The sequence below is a fragment of the Bidens hawaiensis genome, unplaced genomic scaffold (genome assembly GCF_021521415.1).
Source record: "Bidens hawaiensis isolate Kalapana, Puna unplaced genomic scaffold, B.hawaiensis_p1.1 tig00011411_1, whole genome shotgun sequence".
In the NCBI taxonomy this organism is placed as follows: Eukaryota; Viridiplantae; Streptophyta; class Magnoliopsida; order Asterales; family Asteraceae; genus Bidens; species Bidens hawaiensis.
The window spans coordinates 493,763-515,084 of record NW_027491889.1 but is presented as its reverse complement, the minus strand read 5'-3'; the positions used below and the strand labels follow the sequence as shown (position 1 = coordinate 515,084).

Genomic DNA, 21,322 nt, shown 5'->3' with positions numbered 1-21,322 from the left:
TCAAAAATTGGTGATTATAAGAGTATTTCCATAGGTCATTCATATTTTTGTGAGTGGGTTATCTATATTATATAAAGTAATTGTAAGTGGTTGTGACTTGTGATTTTATTATCCTTACATTTAAACTAGATACCCTAGATTCTCATATCGGTTATGTGAAACTTTCACTTTTCCTTCCTTTCATCAACTTTCAGGTTCAAGATTACTCTTTGAGATTGTATTTTTGGTGTAATTATATCTATGATTATAAGAGCATTATTAACATGTCTTTCATATTATTTAGAGTGGGTTCCCTATATTATATAGAGTAGTTGTAAGTGGTTGTGAATATAGTAGATAGAAAAACTTTTATTCATGGGTAAATATGGAGAAACAATATTCACTCTCTAAGTCTCTACATAAATACGTTGTCTCTTCAAGTATTAAATCAAAGTTATATCTAATTGTTCACATTTTCATAATTCATAATGTGCAAATTGTATAATATTCAAACAATATATAAATATATATAAATATATATATATATAGGGAGAGGATCATGAGAGAACTCTATTTTATAGAGAGAACTAGAGAACTAATAATGAAGTATTTTTAATTTAATTAAAAAAAATATAAAAATTTTTTTTTTCATCATACTTATATGTTGTTATTCTTCATCACAAAAAAATAAAAATTAAAAAAATAACGAGTAATGCATATATGCAATACACCGACTTTTTTATAATGCATATGTGCAATAGTATGCATTTTGATATTTGAAATAGTGTTGAATAGCATTTATATAGTTGTTTGTATTGTTTATTTGCAATTGTGTTATATTATATACAAAAATTAAAAAAATATCAATATAGTGCATATGTGCATTAGTGTTGTATTACATATATGCGATAATGTGTTTTGCATACAATTATTAGTGTCGTATTTGCATATATTCAATAGTGTGTATTAGATAATGCAATTGTGTTGTATTATATGCAATAAAACACTATTGTATATATGCAATAGGCATTAGTGCACATATGCACTACAGTACTACACCGACAAGTTTTTTTTTTTTAGTATCAATATCATCTTATTAGAATGAGGAAATAAAAAAAATCACAAAATAATTTTTTTTTTAAAATAGTTAAAAATAATTCTTTACTAATTCTCTAGTTCTCTCTTTAAGAGAAGTTCTTTTTAGATCCCACCCATATATATATATATATATATATATATATATATATATATATATATATATATATATATATATATATATATATTCTTATTGACCAAAATCAAATAATTATTATGTTTTAATTAAATTTAATTATGTTTTGGTGTTTCCTTAATATAAAACCATTTTCAAATAAATTAGATTTTCGACATTTACATAAATCACAAAATACAATCATTTAATTATGGTTTCTAATTTGTAATTAAGTCATTCAAAAACTAAATCATTTTGAGTTCAACTATATGAGGCTTCAGTTATCGTACATTTTTGTCACCGATCCGTTCATCTAAAACTATTTTTAGGTTCGTTTGATAACGCAACCATTTAGAAAGGTATGTTTTTTCTTTTTGATGTCATGTAAGGCCCCGGTCCCGGTGCCCGACATTGGCGTTGGATTTACTCATAAACACTGTTCCAAATATCATAGTGAACTAAAACTTTCACTAAATACTTAAAACATTAAACATTCATACATAAAAACATGTCTTTAAAGTTCAAAACATCATAAAACATTTAACTTCAGATCTTCAGATGTCAGCTTCTTTATTCTTCAACCATGTGTGCTCCTCAAGCCAACTCCTTTAATCTATTTACATATGTGCATACTAAAAGTCAGCTACGCTGAGTGAGCTCTAGTTAACCATGCAATATATTCACATACTTAACCTGTTTGCATTCCTTTCATACATGCATACATACTTTCATTCTTTCTTTCATACTTTCATTCTTTTAACCTGTACTTTACATACATAACTATCTATACGTTTTAAAGAGCATTTCGTCCTAGAACCTTCGCAAATATTATTAGGGTCTGTTACCTACATTCGCATATATTATTAGGGTCTGATCCCGACATTCGCAGATTGTTATTAGGGTCTGCTCCCTACATTTGCAGATATTATTAGGATATGTATCCTACATTCGCAGATATTTTAAGGGTATGTTCCCTTCATTCACAGATATTATTAGGGTATGTTCCCTTCTTACTTGTATAATCATACATACATACAATTATAATAGTACATCCTTACACCTGTCCTTTCACATACTTACAACATTCAGAAGGAATACTCTTGCCACTTAAGGTAACTGTATTAACTAAACACATAGGAGTATGCACACAACCCCAAAAACATAACAGAGAAAAAGGGCTAGAAACTCATTGCGTCTTGTTCCTTTCCGAGTTTATGGTCACACCTCTTCTCAGTTGGGCATGAATAACTGTGTAGCAATTAACAAGCATATTTTAAAATTCCTAATTATATCATATTTCTAGGTTAATGATATCCCTAACTAACGGGGGTCCGGGGGCAGCCCCCCTGGCAGGGACATTCTAGGGGCGGCAGTCCCTAGCGGGGTCCAAGGGGCAGAGCCCCTGGATGGGGTTAACCCCCGTAAACGTGTCATTACATATCCGTCGTATATGTCAAACCTACATATCCGCCGTACAAGTTAAGCTTCACATATCTGTCGTATAAGTTGGGTTCATATATCCGCCGTATAAGTTGGGTTCACATATCCTCCGTATAAGTGTTGCCTACATATCCGCCATATATGGTGTCCAACATATCTGCTGGATATGTTTGTAACATATCCGTCGTATATGTTGGGATTCACATATCCGCCGTATCAGTTGGGTTTACATATCCTCCGTATAAGTTGGGTTCAAATATCCGCGGTATAAGTGTTGCATACATATCCGCCGTATAAGTGTTTCCTACGTATACGTCGTTTATCTCACCCAACATATAAGCCGTATACGTTGTCCAACATATTCGCTAGATATGTTTGTAACATATCCGCCATATATGTATATACATATACGCCACATATGTATATACATATACGCTCCCAACATATCCGTTGGGCACATATCCGTCGGATATGTGCAGGTTTGCCATATTTTCAGCGATTCCGGCACCATCATCTGCTGTTAACCACCATGGTTGGTCGGATTTTGATCGCTTATGGTCCAGGTAGCTTCAGGTGTCTAGATCCAAGCTAAGGTATGTAAAATCCCGTTTTCTGGTTTCGGTTAATAAACGAAAGTATGAGTTATTATGAGTCGGGCTAGTGTTGTGTAAAATGGAATTGGGTTATGGACTTGGGTTATGAAGGAAAGAGGAAAAGACCATGGGCTTAAGCCCATGATATATAATTATATAAGTTATTAATACCCATTTAATTTCATTTCACACATATTCCATACACCTCCTAAAACACACACTTAAGCTCTCTCTCTAGCCGAAATCACCAAGGAAACCGATCCCGATCCAAGGTAATGATAGTATGATCTTGTATGAGCTTAAACCCATTAGATATAGTCACAAAACGACGAGCCAACACCGTTAAACCATTTACGTCACGAGATCCGGGTGGAATCAGGTATAAACTGAACCTAAGATGAGCTTAGGGATCACCCTAGCTCAGATCTGGATCGAACAGGACGAAAAACGGTGAAAAACGAGTTAAAACCCGTTTTTTTCGGCGAATCCACGGTTTTCCGGCGACGACGCCGAAAATAGTACAAGGAAGGGAAGGTCAGGGAATATTTCTGACATTCCCTAACCTACCCCTAATTCGCTAACGGGAATTTAACGAATTAAAGGTGATTCGTTAACTGATTCGCCTAAGGGGAGCATATCGAACTAGCTCTGGTTCGTATCCGATTCGTTAAGGGAAAAAGGTAACGATTTACCCTTGATTCGTTATAGCCAGTTCATTAAAGGAGATAACGAATTGGAAGGTCCAATTCATTACATGGACTGATTCGCTACATGAACTGATTAGTCAAAGGACCAGTTCGTTATAAGGTCCAATTCGTTTAATAACCAGTTCCTTAAAGGGTTCAATTCGTTACAAGGACCAGTTCGCTAAGATAAGCCAATTCGTTAAGAGTAATGTAACGAACTAGAAGTTTAACAAAAGGACAGAATGGTCCCTGAACTTAGAAAAAGAATGATTTAATTACAAAGAAGCCCTTGAACTTTTAAGTAGAAAATTAATTAATGATTCAAAATGCTAATGGAAAATGTGATAAGACAGGGGCTCTACCCCTTGGACCCTGCTCGGGGCTACCGCCCCTAGACCCCGCTGCCAGGGGCGCTGCCCAGGACCCCCGTTCGTTGAGGGTTATTACTAGACTAGAAACGCAATGGGAGTAGTGATAGTTAATTGATACGTGTAATTGTTATACAATTAGTCGAGCACAGCTAAGGAAATTAATAACAATTAACGGTGAACGTAATCGAGTTCAGGTGAGTTTCTAGCCCCACTTACTTGTTATGTTTTCGGGGCTGTGTGCATACTCGATGTGATAGTCAATACACTTACCTTAGGTGGTAAGTGTATACCTTGTATGATTTATGTATGATGATTGCGTGACGGTGCGTGAATGATCTTCGGATATTGCATGTGTCGTCAAGTGGTAGTTAATGGTATGATTGATATGTATGATGTATGAATGATGTATGTATGAATATATATGATGTATGAATAATGTATGTATGATATGTTGATGGCACGTGAACGCTCTTCGGAGATTGCACGTATTGTCAAGGAAAGTATGTAAAGGACAAGTATGTTATAGTAGTACGAATGTAGGGAACCGACCCTAATAGTATCGGCGAATGTAGGAAACCGACCCTAATAGTATCGACGAATGTAGGGAACCGACCCTAATAATATCGACGAAATTAATAGGGTGAAATGCCCTTTTTAAAAACGTATATGTACGAATGGGAGTATTACGTAAGTATGAAAGAAAGGATGAAAGTACGAATGTATGTAAGCATGTAAGTAAATATGAAGGTATGTACCTTCGGGTGCATATGTCAGTAGGTGAATGTATTGAATGTCGTATGTTTAACTAGAACTCACACAGCATAGCTAACTTTTAGTATGCATGCAGGTGAGTAGAATGATGCAACTTTCTTGAGGGGAAGCACATGGCATGGATTTGAAGACACTGGCATCTCAATGAAGTGTTATGTTATGATATTTAAAAGACAATGTTTTATGTTTAAATAATTTGAATGCTCGTTAAGATAAGGATGAATGGTCATGTAATGTAATGGTTTGAATGTTTTAATATTCCGCGTATGTTTATATTAACTATGATATTATGAACTGTGTTTATGAGTAAATCCAACGTGAAAAGTGAGGAACCGGTAACGGGGCCTTACTAGATGGCCCTTAAGCTCGTTTTTGATTGATTAAACACCCGATTAAATCTAGATATAGATTTAAACTGCTCATTTGGCATTCCGGGGCTGCGGTGTCGGGTTCTAAAATGTTGGGTCAGCTGAAATGATTTGTTACATTCGGTTGGTCTTGGATCGTTGAATATAATAGTGTAGAGAGTGTTTGGATTATGTGTGTGTTTTTTATGGTGTAGGCTAGTGTGTAGAATGGATGAAGATGGAAATAATTAGGGTTTAAGGGGTATTTATACTCCTTAAGCCCATGGACCTTAGGCTCATCTTCATCTTAAGTACATAATTAATTCCATCTATTTTTGCCTACCATCATTTTATCATTATTATCATATTACTATTATTATTATTATTATTATTTTTCCACTAACTCAAATTAATTCTTCCAACGTAAATAATATTTTAATATTCCGCATAGTAATTTCGGGATGTTACATGTCATTATGATGCTAGTTGTTTACTGTAATTAACCAACTTTATACAAATTTATCCGGCGTTATTTATTTATGTTTATTATATTATGTTTTCTCCTTTTGATTTTGCAATCACCATGTTTTTATCTTTTACTCAAAACTAAATATTTATCAAATTGCAAAGAATTCCTATTAGAACTAGGTTGTTCACGAACTGAGCCGAACCGAATGTAACAACTCGGAGTTTCCAATTTATATTACCTGACCCGCTTTTATATTAGGGAAATTTTACCAAGAAATATCGCGTTATTCGAGGTAATTATTATTTTATTAATAGTTGTTTATTATATTTAATTTAAATAATATATATAAAATAACTTTGGATTATGTTCAATTTTTACCCTAAACTATACTTTAACCTTTTAGTGTTTCCATCTATATTCTCTAGGGAACAATCTGCAATTTTATTAAATTATTATATCACCTGGCCCATCTACCCAGTACCAAACCCGTTAACCCAGCCCATATCGCATCCATCGACCCAATTAAGATTTCGTGTGCATTAATCTTCGATGTAAACTTATAACTGATTTGTTCGTTTGATTATTCTTACCTATTACGCCTTATCGACACTTGGAATTAGGAAAATGAAATCATATTGATACGTATTAACTATTATAACGAATCCTTCTTTAACCCGTCATAGGTATAAATATATTAATCACCTAGAGATCAAGATAATGCAATTAAGTTAGTCTGCTCAATCCCCTTGACGTCGCCTACTAAAGCCTTATACTTAATCGAATTATCTTAGCTGAAATCGTTTGTTGTTCATAAAGTTTCTGACCGGCCGTTAATTGGTCATCAAATTAGCATCGTTACAGGTAATTAGTTATATGGTTGTGTTCGTCGACCCTGATAGTATCGGCGAATGTAGGGAACCGACCCTAATAGTATCACCGAATGTAGGGAACCGACCCTAATAATATCGACGATGTTAATAGGGTGAAATGCCCTTTTTAAAAACGTATATGTACGAATGGGAGTATTACGTAAGTATGAAAGAAAGGATGAAAGTACGAATGTATGTAAGCATGTAAGTAAATATGAAGGTATGTACCTTCGGGTGCATATGTCAGTAGGTGAATGTATTGAATGTCGTATGTTTAACTAGAACTCACTCAGCATAGCTAACTTTTAGTATGCATGCAGGTGAGTAGAATGAGGCAACTTTCTTGAGGGGAAGCACATGGCATGGATTTGAAGACACTGGCATCTCAATGAAGTGTTATGTTATGATATTTAAAAGACAATGTTTTATGTTTAAATAATTTGAATTCTCGTTAAGATAAGGATGAATGGTCATGTAATGTAATGGTTTGAATGTTTTAATATTTCGCGTATGTTTATATTAACTATGATATTATGAACTGTGTTTATGAGTAAATCCAACGTGAAAAGTGAGGAACCGGTAACGGGGCCTTACTAGATGGCCCTTAAGCTCGTTTTTGATTGATTAAACACCCGATTAAATCTAGATATAGATTCAAACTGCTCATTTGGCATTCCGGGGCTGCGGTGTCGGGTTCTAAAATGTTGGGTCAGCTGAAATGATTTGTTACATTCGGTTGGTCTTGGATCGTTGAATATAATAGTGTAGAGAGTGTTTGGATTATGTGTGTGTTTTTTATGGTGTAGGCTAGTGTGTAGAATGGATGAAGATGGAAATAATTAGGGTTTAAGGGGTATTTATACTCCTTAAGCCCATGGACCTTAGGCTCATCTTCATCTTAAGTACATAATTAATTCCATCTATTTTAGCCTACCATCATTTTATCATTATTATCATATTACTATTATTATTATTATTATTATTTTTCCACTAACTCAAATTAATTCTTCCAACGTAAATAATATTTTAATATTCCGCATAGTAATTTCGGGATGTTACATGTCATTATGATGCTAGTTGTTTACTGTAATTAACCAACTTTATACAAATTTATCCGGTGTTATTTATTTATGTTTATTATATTATGTTTTCTCCTTTTGATTTTGCAATCACCATGTTTTTATCTTTTACTCAAAACTAAATATTTATCAAATTGCAAAGAATTCCTATTAGAACTAGGTTGTTCACGAACTGAGCCGAACCGAATGTAACAACTCGGAGTTTCCAATTTATATTACCTGACCCGCTTTTATATTCTGGAAATTTTACCAAGAACTCGTCGGTTCCGAGCTGTTGGTCGGAACTGGTGTTCGTTAATATTAGGGATAAAGTGAGGAGTGTGTGTGAGAGAGAGGGAGAGAGAAAGAGATTTTAGGAAGAGAGAGAGAGTTTTATTCTTTTAAATGTATTTATTTTTTGATTATAAATTTCTAATTATTAAATAAATATGTAGATTTGCAAAATTACTCTCATGTGTCTTGCACATGACTGGATTAAACGATAAAAGTTAACTAGGTTAGGGAAAAAGCCAAAAAGGACATAATATGATTTAGTTTTAAATGTAAATGATGTTTTTTATTATTAAGTTTGTTAAAGGACAACCATTGAAAAAACATGCAAACATAAAGACTAGTTTTGCCATTTTGTCTAAAAATAATAAAACTTTTATTTTTAATTTTATTTCGTTTAAAACAAAATTATTCAAAACATGTTTTTGGAATTTTTTTATTAAATTCATATTTTTATTTATCTGTTATCAAAATGTGGATTAAAATAAAACACTTTTGTTCGTAAATTTTTTTTTTTGGTTTTACATTGCTTTGTTATTTTTTTCTTTTATTTTTTTTTTCTCGAGAGTTTTGTTTTCATATATATATTAGTGTACAACACGTTTATAAATGATACAACTGTTTTATGCTTATAAAAAAATAAAGATTTTTGAGTTGTTTTATGACAAAAAAATATGTTTAAAAAAAAGATAGGATACATGGTTGATTTTGATGTTTTTTCCTCGACGTTTAGGATTTTAAACGTTGTTGAATAAAAATTTGTATTCAAACTAGAGTATTTGTTATATCGTAAGCTATACGAGTATCGGTAATCAGTATTTTATCGGTACTTGTATGAACTGAACCAAATTTGATTGAAGATCGATACCAATACCGACGTCGGCATTTGTTTTTGTGGATTTTGTTGTTTTGTATAATCATATTTCTGGCAAACTGAACCAAGTCTGACTAAATAGTATCGCTGCCAATATCGATAATAAATCAAACTCAATTTTTAAATACTCTTGTATAGAAAAACGACTTGAAGAAATAACCATAATAAAGTAATTAAAAAAAAGAGAATAAAAAACCAAAAAAAAAAATCGTTTTCAATTGGTTTTTATTAAAAAAAAGTAAATAGAAAAATTTGAACACAAGAAACTGTTTCAAAAAAAAACGTTTTTTAATATTTTTATTTGAACAAAATGAAAAACAAAAACTTAAAGTTATATTATTTCTTTTTCATTTTTTATTTATCCTTTTTATAAATTTTTAATAAGAATTATTTTATTAAATAAGATTAAGAGTGAGAAAATATAATTTTATGAAGAAAACCTATTTGGGTAAATGCTTTTTAAATCACCTATATTGATAAATAATTTTTTCATTTCACCCGTTTTCATAAAAAAAACTCCTTTTCTGAGACTCATTTTTAGTATTAACATATGATAAAAGTTATTTTCAAAATAAAATATGTTTCTTTTTCATTTGTATATAATTAAAATGTTTAGAAAGTTATTAGTGTAATTAATAAGATAAGTCATGATTGTTTAATCAATTAAAGCTATCCAATGAGATTAGGTGTAAAAAAACTTATAAATGATTAAAACACTACCTAGAGAAATATTTTTCAAACAACATCAATTTACTAAATAGTTTTTTCACCAACACTTGTTTGGAAAAAAAAAACTCCGATTTAGTGGATCATTCTAATCCCCAAGGTGTTATGTGTTAAATGTAACAATTTCGCATTGTTCTAACGAATTTAAATGCATTGTTACAATAAAATCATAATACATAATATTTCACATAATAAAATCATCAATTTTATGGTATATTTTTTACAAATTTCATAACAATCATCAATTTTATGGTATAGTTTTAAAAATATCTGTCATAACAAAATCATCAATTTTATGGTATAGTTTTTTTAATAAGTAAATTTACGAAAGTTATGTGAGCATTATAAACTTGATGGAAATATAATTAAATGAAAAAAGGGTAAAAATATAGGTTATTTTTTATTTAGTAATTAGTTAATTTATAATTTAAATTCTCCGATTATATCGTACTTGAATCACATATCGTTGGAAAGAGTAATGGTTAATGGACCCATTGGTCATGTTTTTCGTTGGGTGTAATTTGGCCACAAATACAATGCGGAATTCCATGGGAGCACAGGACCGGCACAGGTGATGGATGGTTTCTACACGTTGACATATGTATTGTAAGCTTCTCTTAAACTCAAGTGAAACCAATGTTCAGGGTGTTGCATGGGGAAGTGCAACAAATGCACAGGAGCGTGCATGGTTATGGTGGGGGAATGCAACACACCAAATGTTTGATGATCGTTGTTGCTTGTTATGTGCTCGAATGCTTAGGTTTATTGGATAGTCCTGGCTCTCATGATAGATTGTTTAGGTGTACGTGCCTAGGTGTGTTAACACAATCAAACACGTCAGTTGAGAGTTTTGTCCGCTCTCTTGAATCCTGACGAGTAATGTAAGATGACATGAGTAACCATTATCATAAAGAGGACGAAGTGGCTGGCTCTTGGGCAATGACAATATGTCTTCTATGACTCAACGAGTAACTTATAACATTAATATTCTCATTAATACACTTATTAACAAGTTTATTACCTATAAAAATAAAAGACCACTAATGCAAAATAATAATAATAATAATAATAATAATAATAATAATAATAATAATAATAATAATAAAATTATAATTGTAATTATCGAGTCTAAAACCAAATCAAATAATTGTAAAGCCAAATGACCAACTAATTTTAATATTGATTGTCGTTCCATGATAATAATATATTCGAATCATACTAGCTTTAGGTTATACAAACTATATCTCCTTATGAATATCTCAACAACAATGTACCCACATGAAGTATTACTTTGTATAGATCATACATGGCTGATTAATATAGCGGACGAGATTATCAAGAATTTATGCTGACATGAATTATAAATTTAGAAGTTAGCAAGTGATAAAAAAAACCAGTAAAGTCAAACCAAAGGTCAAAGTTGAATAAACGTAATTAATTGTTTGATGTATTAAGAAATAGAAGTTGACGTGCTTGTCTTTTCTCGGTGTGCAAAGTGAGCTTGTGGAATGCAGGAGAAGGGGATGGGGTCGCCACTTTCATTATCCGAAAAGGTTCCTAGTGTTTGTGTATGCAAAAGGTGGTCTGAAGAAAGAATCCTAAGAATTTAGATTATCTTATATGCTTAATTCTTGATAGAACAATGTTTTAGGATGATTACTGACCCATCTTTTTTTTATATCATCCTTAGGCTGTTCTTTACGATGGGGTATCGAAACCCCTCTACAGTACCACGTTAGCGCCACGTAGACATTGGGGGCATTGAAGCCCTAACCTATAATGCCCCTCTATAGTGAGGGGCTTTAAAACTTTTTTTTTCATAAAACAAAAAAACGAACACAATAATAATAACAAACAAACTAAATTAAATATAAAAACATATATATAAAAACTAAAAAACATTACAGCTATTTTTAGTTGTCGACGTCATGTTGCTAGTTCCTCCAAAGATGTTCAACCCAATACGATCAAAGACTGAATTTCGTTTCCCTTCTTTGTGTTCTTAATGAATTAGCAATTTTCTTATCTGCGTTTAGTGTTGAGATCGGCTCTGGCGCATCGTTGTACTCGCCTTGACAAATTGCTCTATCTGAATCCTCAAATATCATATTATGCAAGATAATACAAGTATTGAAATTTTTACGTTTATCGCCAATTGGGCACGTAAAGCTAAGAACCAACGTGGCCCACTCCGGATAAATACCGTCGACTAGATAATATATGTATTCGTAGTTGATATCATTCGTGGAGAATGAGGTGTCCGGTGCAACTCCGTCTATGACGCGGTAGGGGACGATTTTATGACAGTTATATCATTGTTTCCACCGGGCATCCCAAAAAACGCATGCTATATCCAAAGATCAAATGATGCAACCACCTCAAGAATAATTGTTGGGTCATCATTATCATCCCGATGATATTGACCTTGCTAAGCAACTGGACAAACTTCTCAATCCTAGTGTGTGCAATCGAGGCTACCAAGCATCCCAGGAAAACCGTGTCTTTGTTGATGCACCTCGTATATTTTTGTATGTCACTTTGAGTCGGCCTCCTCAAATATTTTTTTATGATATAGTTAAGGAATACATAATATTAATAATTTTAACAAAGTTTATAAATTTTACACTCAAAATAAGAAGGTTTAGAAATAAATAATTAAAATGATACTAATACTCATATTCGTAGAAAGTGTGAAGGGATTCACGATCTATTGTCTCCGACATTTGTAAATACTCTTCCATGACGTCGCTCGTAGTCTCGTACGCTAATTGACGAATTGCCGTCATGCATTTGTGCATAGGAGAAAATCTCGGTTTACCTCTCGTGTCCTCTTGTTGTTGGAAAAATGCATAATCACGCTCTAAATCACCAACTATTAGTAAAAATAGTTGGCGAGCCATCCGAAAACGGTGTCGAAAGCGTTTCGAATCAAAAGTTGCGTCCGACGAAAAATAATCAATTATCAACCGGTCATAAGCACCTACACGATCCCGTTGAAGATGATGTCGTCTTGTTCGTGATTGTGAGTTTTTGCAATGCTCGACTAAGAGTTGGGCAGCCTCTCGAATAGCACTAAATATCGCTTCATTCTCTGAATCCGAATATGAAATAACGTCGGGATCGGGGTAGTAGTCGGGTGTCCTAGATGATTCGGAAGACATATTTTTGGAGATAATTTTATAAGTTAAAGAGGTGAATGAGATGTTTGTAGAGATTGAGTGAATGATATATATATACACACACACACATACACAATATAATTTTGGATTTTCTTTTTATTTTTTAAACGATAATAATACCGTTGAGAATGAGGGCCCACAATTATTCCTCAATGGCGCTGGTCGTTCCAAGCCCCCCTCCCCTCGTTTTGCCACCCCCGCTATCCGCGCCCCAAAGGCGCCCACCTTAAACGTCGATAGCGTATGGTCTTAGAGTTTCAAATGTAACTTTATTAGTGCACTAGTGTGATCCTCCCGTGTTACAGGAGTTTATTTAAGTTTTTGTTTTAAATCATTTTGATATTTTATGATGATTTATTTTATGTTTTAACATAGTTTGTTTTAATTTAATACATATATATTAGTTTGTTATTAATTTTTTTGTGTTTGGGTATTTTCAATTGAGATGTGTAGGTTTCTTAGATTTTTAACGAACAAAAATACACGAACACGAACATGTTGATTTTTTTTTAAAATGAACAAACATGAACACAAATATTTGTCTAATGAAAAATGGGACGTTGATGTAGTTGATGATGATGGATAGAATCGGAAGTTAACTGGCGATGGAGATAAGATACCAGCAATGGAGAACATGTAAAAAAGATAAATTAAATTAGGGTTTGAGGATGAAAGTATTTACCAATAAATAAGATCTTATAACCCATTTGAGATCTATTAGGGTTTGGTAAGACCCATAGCCCGTGGAAATTATTCTTTGATGATTAAGGGGTTATTTCACATATAAATGAGATGTTATAACCCGTTTAAGGGTTATCCGGGTTTGGTGAGACCCATGATCCGCGAAAATTATTGTTTGATTATGAAATAGTTTCACAGATAAATGAGATGTTATAACCCATTTAAAGACTATCTGGGTTTGGTAAGACTCATATCCGCGATTTCGGGTCAAATGCATGAGAAGCCTTCATCTAGAAATCAAACAATCTGGTAACTCTAGAGAATTTTTTTTTGGGGGGTGGGGCAACCTGAGAGCGACACGTTGGATTTCATAGTAGACAATTATATAGATAATTAGATATACTCAATGAATGTATTTTTAGTATAAAACGAATAATAAAGTTTATTAATAGCCTTATTACTATGCCTTAAACTCATGTTTGACAAATTGTTACTATACCTAAGCCCATATTTGACAAGATGTTACTAGGTCTTAAGCACATATTCAGGGGATGGGGATCACCACTTTCGTTATTCGAAAAGGTTCTTAGTGTGTGTTTGTGTATGCAAAAGGTGGTTTGAAGAAACTTTTAGGATGATTACTAACCCATCTCTTTTTGTATATCATACTTAGAGTTTCAAATGTAAGTTAATTAGTGCACATACTCAATGAATGTATATTAATTTTATTTTTAGTATAGAAGGAATAATAAAGTTTATTAATAGCCTTATTACTATTCCTTAACTCATGCTTGACAAACTGTTACTATGCCTTTAACCCATATTTGACAAGATGTGACTATGTCTTAAAACACATATTTGACAAAGTTTAAAATTGTGCTTGGTTTAATGGCTTGTAAGAAAAATGAATGCACATGGAAGTGGTTCTTGGTGTATTTAGTGGAATGAATTTGTGTAAATCTAAGAATTTTGAAATTTAAAAACTCCCAAGAAACTATGAGTTATAAAACTTATCTCTCTCTTCCACAATCATCCATCTCGTATTTACTAATTTTCTTACTTGTCTGAATCTCTATTTCCCTTTTACTAGACTATCTCCAAAGGAGACCTCATAGATGTTCGTAAAGTGACATGAAACCGCATGTTAAAGGACCATGTTGTAAGATGACCGCTATGAAAACGAAATTATCCTATAAGAACAAACTCCAACAAGTTAAATGAGAGATGAGAGGGAAAGTAAGCCTATTAAAAGGATTGAAAAACGTGTTACGCCACTTATCTTTTACAATAACTTAAATTACATACAACTTTTTGCCATTTAACTCAGCATATAAAAAAACAAAACATTATCCAAATTTTGAGTCCTATAACTTATTTATTGGATAAAATGACAACAATCAACCAAAGTTTAATTTCTATAATTGTTTTAAGTAACCTATGATGAGCCTTTTGGCTTACTGATAGATTGTTTCATCTATGACATGTCTTAGGTTTCAGACTCGACCCCAACATAGGTAAGGTGGTTTTACCGGGTTATTAGAGTTTTCACCTACGGTGTATTTTTGAGTCAGATTTGAAATATTAAGTAATTGGAGACAATTAAAATCTTTTCATAGTCACAGATAGACTAAAAAAAACATCTCTTTCAAATTTGTTTCGAGCATTCATATTTAATCTCCTATCTTCAAATCTAAGATTACATTAAAAATAACTACATGTTTTCTTTCTTTTTAGTTAAATAATATTTTTTATACATGTATTATTCTTTTTTTCAAATATATTAAAAGATTATAGAGATAAACGGTAAAAAATTTACTACATATTTTTCTTTGATACCCTCAGAATACCCAGCCACTCCATATATTATAAAAATATTAAACGTTACTTATTAAATTTTAATATAATAATGGGTTAAATGTGAATACTCTCGTACTTTCACACCCCTTTATTCTTTTTTCATCAGAAACCCCCCTCTATGGCTCTATATATACTCCCTTCACCTCCTGACACAAACAAAACCCTTGTTCATTCTCGACGACAACAACAATAAGGCTGAGGGGTGTGGGGGGCTCTAATGGGGGCGCGAGTGGGGGCTCCAACCAATAATATTGTGATGCGTGGCATAGAGAGAAACTGGATAAGGGGGGTGTTGGAGCCTCCGTTGGAGCCCCTGGCCCTGGTGTGGAGGGGCTCCAGCAGGGGCTCCAGCGGATTTTTTATTTTTATTTTTTTATAAATATATTCAAAAAACGTATTATTAAAAAAACACATAAATTATTAAAAAAACACACATTAAAAAAAATACATTAATATCTAAAAATAAAATAAAAATAAAAGTACTAAAAAAAACATTATTCTTATTCTTCGGCTTGGTCTTCTTCGATCAACCTCTTTCGGATACGTTCCTTTTGCTTTTCCATCAGCATTTGATCGACCGGATTTAGGTTACTGAAGTCTCTAGTAAGGAAGTCCAAATCTCTCATTCGACTTTTTTCCTTTTTGTCATTAGAGACCACCTCCATGGTTTTGTTGAATTTATTGAGGGATTCAACAAGATCGACGATGTTTACGGCTCCCCCCTCAGCCGGTTTTTTCCCCTTGGCGTCCCGTCCCAATGGCCGCCTCCTCGGCGGTGAAGACGTTTCCTCCCCCGCAATGTTTAGGTCGAATCCAACGCGGCAATCCGACCCGGCGGAAGTGCTATACGCTCCAGACGAACTAGTTTTAGTCCGTTTCGGCCCTACTTCCGCATCATGGTCCGGCGCCACAAGCTCAACCCACTTGGAACACCTTTTCAACCTCTCCCACAACTTTAAATCGTCCCACGTCTTCACCGTCCCATACCTCCGCAAACACTCCTGCCTCCACTCTTCGACCGTGAAATTGTAAACCGCCAAATCATCACTGCCACTTGGTCTCATACGACCGGCGTTCCTGTTGAAAAGATTAGTAAACAAGCCGACAAATTTTCTGATTTCGGACCACCAACCCGAAATCATATCGGCGTTTCGCTCTGTACTCCCAACGAGCGTATAGAACGTCTCCCTAACCTTTGTCCAAAAAACCTTGCTTTTTTGGTAGTCGGCTGCAAAATGAATAATTAAATTAGATTTCCAGTTAACTTTTTTATTTAACTTTTTTATTAAAAATCATTTTTAAAAACGTTAAAACAATTACCACAACGCCGATCCTCAGAAATGACTATCCAAGCCCGGCACAAGGCTTCCTTCTCATCCGATGACCACGGAGTGGTTTTCCGTTTCGTCCTCGGAGTCGAAGCCGGTCCCGGCCCGTCCGTTGCAAGTTGTTTTTTCCGGTGGACGCGTCTTCTTGCTCCCGTAGCATCACCGTGTGATTCTTGTGTCTCTGGAACAACAAAGTTAGGAGACGGTTGTATGTTGGATGGTTGAAAACCGGATGTTTCTTGCGGGCCCGAATAAAACATCGGTTGGTCTGGTGACGACCATAAATCGTCGTCAATATAATCTGAATCTAGGTTTGGGTATCAATTTCCAGACATTTTTTAAAAAAAAAGTTGGAAAGATGGGTTGAAATGGGTTTTATTTTGAAGTTGTGTTTTGATATGGTTGACATGGTTGATATTACATAGGACATTTTTTTTTAATTTTAATCCAACGGCTCTTTTGCCCCTCAACGTTCACTTTTCTCTCTCTTCTCCCGCGACCACACTCACGCCTGCCTGGAGGCTCGCGCTCGCGCCCCGTTCGCGCCCCGGTGGTGTGGGGTTAGCGCCTGGGGGCGCGAGCGGAGGGGCTCACGCGCCCAGGTTAGCGCCCCACACCCCTCAGCCTAACAATGGCTTCCTCGGTAACCCCAACCCCCTTACTGAAAGACGAACTCGACATCGTCATACCCACAATCCGAAACCTCGATTTCCTCGAAATGTGGCGACCGTTCTTCCAACCGTACCATTTAATCATCGTACAAGACGGCGATCCTTCCAAAGTCATCAAAGTCCCCCAGGGCTTCGATTATGAACTCTACAACCGTAACGATATCAACAGAATTCTGGGTCCTAACTCTTCTTGCATCTCGTTCAAGGACTCTGCTTGTCGCTGCTTCGGGTACATGGTCTCCAAGAAGAAGTATATCTTCACCATTGATGACGATTGCTTTGTAAGTTGCTGGGTTTTGCTTCACTTGTTGTTTATGATTGAAATTCGGTGCAAGATTTGGTTTTTTAGGTTTAATTGTGGGTTTGAATTTGGATCTGCTGTTTTTGTATCTATAATATTGGGTCTTAACTGTGTTTGTGATATTTAGATTGATGGAGAATACTTAATTATACAATCAATTTCATGTTAATTAATTAATAATATTATAGACATTTTACTGACGACACGGATGTTGATTTGATAGGTTGCTAAAGATCCATCGGGGAATGATATCAATGCACTTGAGCAACACATCAAGAACTTGTTGTCTCCATCCACACCATTTTTCTTTAACACGCTTTATGATCCGTACAGGGAAGGAGCTGATTTTGTTCGTGGGTACCCTTTCAGTCTTCGTGAGGGTGTCCCGACTGCGGTTTCTCATGGCCTTTGGCTTAATATCCCCGATTATGATGCCCCCACTCAACTCGTCAAGCCTCGTGAGCGGAACACGAGGTGTGTTTTATTAATCTTTTTTTCATAATGTTGATATTGCGTTGGACATATGAACCTGAACATGACACTCATTTGCGGGCTGACATGACCACAACCTGTTTAACCTGAATTTTTTTTCGTTGCATATTAATACTTTGAAAATTCAGTTTTACAACTAAAAACAAAATTACACGAATGTATACAAAACAGTTACATTTTAATTATAAGATGTTATGTCAATTTCTCTTTTAAGTTTTAAATTTTGGCATAAAATACCTAACCAATTAAATTATTGACATAAACCATATTATAAAATTATAAAAAAATATAAAATAAATGGGTTAAACGAGTCAACCTGCCCGCTAGGTTGACACGAACAAGACACAAATATCTGCGGGTTGACACGAACATGGCCCGTTTAAGCCGATTTTTTTTTAATTCTTTATTTTGCTGCATATTGATAACTATAAAAGTTCAACTTATAATAAAAAATACACGTGTATATAGTACGAATACATTTTAATTATAAAATGTTGTGTCAGTTTCCTTTTAAGTTGTAAGTTTTGGCATTAAATACCTAAGTAACTAAGGGGCTGATCGATTCAAAGGCTCCATTCATCATGTTTATAAATCTGATTGATTTAAAGGCTCCATGATTGATTCAAAGTTTTCCTTTTGGTGAACCAAACACCCTTTGCCCTTTGGTGCTGACGGATTCACAGGTAGCCTCTTAATAGACTCATTAAGAGGCTAGCAAACAGCCCCTTAATTATTTATATATAAAACACATCTTAAAAATATCGAATGAAAAATAAATGGGTTAAAACGGGTCCATCCGTGAACCCGCTGGGTTGACAAAAAAACAGGCCCGTTTAGCTAATCGGGTTTGCCCTGAAATGACTCAACCAACTTAATTAATGACATAAAATAAATTTAAAAAGTGTAAAATAAAAAATAGGTGGGCTAATGTGGCAAACCGCAAACCCGGCACGAACACGACCCTACACGGCCTTGAAATTACGCGAACTCGTTTATACCGAACTCAAACCAGCAAATATCGTGTTGTGTTTTTGTGTTGTGTCAGAAATTTGCACCCTCATTCCAAATGCTTTTTCTGGTGGACCTTTAAAATCTAATCCTTTGTGCTATATTATTAGATTTGTTGACGCGGTGTTAACCATACCAAAGGGCACCCTCTTCCGATGTGTGGAATGAATCTTGCTTTTGACCGTGAGTTAATCGGTCCCGCAATGTATTTTGGTCTCATGGGTGATGGTCAACCAATTGGGCGGTATGATGACATGTGGGCTGGCTGGTGCATCAAGGTATCAATTTTATTATATTTTATTTTTATTAATAAATAATGTCTTGGATGGGATTACAAAATTTACACCTATTCAGTAATAATCTTGTTTTTTGAATATTTTTAGGGGGTGTTTAGGATTGTGTTTTAATGTGATTTAACTGTTTTGCGTTAAATGGTTTGCTTTAAGTATTAAACCGATTATTTCCCTCTAAACATAAATAAATAGTCACTTTCACCTGAACACTCAAAAACCGTTTATTCGTGATTCTGAAACTACAACTATCAGATTACAAGTTTGTATAGGCAAATCCCAAACACTCCTTTAGCTTTTATGCATTGAAAATACTTCCAATCAATTTGACCTGTTCACTTTACTAGTAAATTGGTCAAAAAGGCCACATTAGGGCTGTTAAAAAAGCTTGAAACGTGCTCAAAAAAAGCTTTTGTAAACTAGCAGAGCCGGCTCGGTTTGTAATGAGCCAAGCCCGAGCCAGGGTCAGCTTAGCTCGTGGCTTGCTCGTTAACTGGCTTGTAATACTGGAAACAAAAAAACAGGACTCACAATATTTTGAATCTGCCTTTTAAAAAACAAAAATAATATAATATTATAAGTTCTCTAGTTTATAAAAATAAACTAAAAAAAATAAAAACTTAACGAGCCCAGCTCAACAAGCTTGCTTGAGCTTTTACGAGCTGAGCTCAAGCTTGACTTTTCAGCCATGAGCCGGCTCATTTAACTTTGAGCTCGAGATTAAGCCCAACCTGGCTGAGCTCGTTTACAACTCTTGCCTCATCTAACGCATAGTTTCCTACTTTTCACTAACCACCCTTTTGTAATTGGTTATTATAGGTAATCTGTGACCACCTAGGATTAGGTGTGAAGACTGGTTTACCATACATTTGGCACAGCAAGGCGAGCAACCCGTTTGTGAACCTGAAAAAGGAATACAAGGGTATTTACTGGCAAGAGGAGCTCATCCCGTTCTTTCAGGGTGCCACCTTGCCAAAAGAGTGTGCAACGGTTCAGAGCTGCTACAAGGAGCTCTCTAAACAGGTCAAGGCTAAGCTCGGGAAAGTTGATGACTACTTCAACAAGCTAGCCGATGCCATGGTCACGTGGATTGAAGCATGGTACGAGCTTAACCCATCCACACAGCTTCCCAGTGGGAAATAAAGTGTTGGTTTTTAGATTATTGTCGGTTTTTTCTGTTATAGAATGAAGTTTCTCATGGTTTTATGAGTTTATTTTATTTAAAGAAAGGTATTTTTAGTTATTGCTGCAGTATGGATTCTTGAATTATGAGATATTAATTTTGTTAATCTTTTTGCTTTGATATAATGTAGTTTGGTTAGTTTTGTTTTTGGATGTTTGTTTCATTTTGATATAATGTACACGAACACAACCACCATCGACCCATCGTCACTGTCACCAACACCAGCAACACCATTGTCTCCGCTGCCATTACCCAGTCTCGCAGCCACCAGCACCGCAGCTGCTATTGGCATTTTTTATGTTGGTAAATTTTCTTTATTTTGAGATAAGAGTGTTTTTTGTCATTTGTATTTCATTCTTGGGTCTTTATGTGTTTACCAAACAACATATCTTAAAGATTCGTTTCATTCATATATGTTAACCAAACAAGACTGAACATGTAAAAATCAATTTCATTTCTCGTCGACACCATTCCACTTTCAATCCATTGCCCCATACAAAAGAAAAAACCTAAGGTGTTTATTAGGAACTAGAAGAATTAAAAAATCTGATGTTTATTAGGAACTTTCCCTGCACCTCTACTTACCAGGCGCCTAGGCACGCGGCAACGATGCTACCAATATTTAATCTGCTGTAAACTTTCAAAAAC

At 34.5% G+C, this 21,322-nt stretch overlaps 1 pseudogene across 1 annotated transcript; it reads left to right on the top strand.

Annotated features, from left to right (window-relative positions):
• Positions 1 to 17,360: 17,360 nt before the first annotated feature.
• LOC143537868 (putative UDP-arabinopyranose mutase 2) lies at positions 17,361 to 20,780 on the top strand (annotated as a pseudogene). The gene is made up of 4 exons (XR_013136154.1): positions 17,361 to 17,681; positions 17,925 to 18,175; positions 19,312 to 19,479; positions 20,311 to 20,780. The product of XR_013136154.1 is annotated as a putative UDP-arabinopyranose mutase 2 (transcript).
• The last annotated feature ends 542 nt before the right edge of the window (positions 20,781 to 21,322 follow it).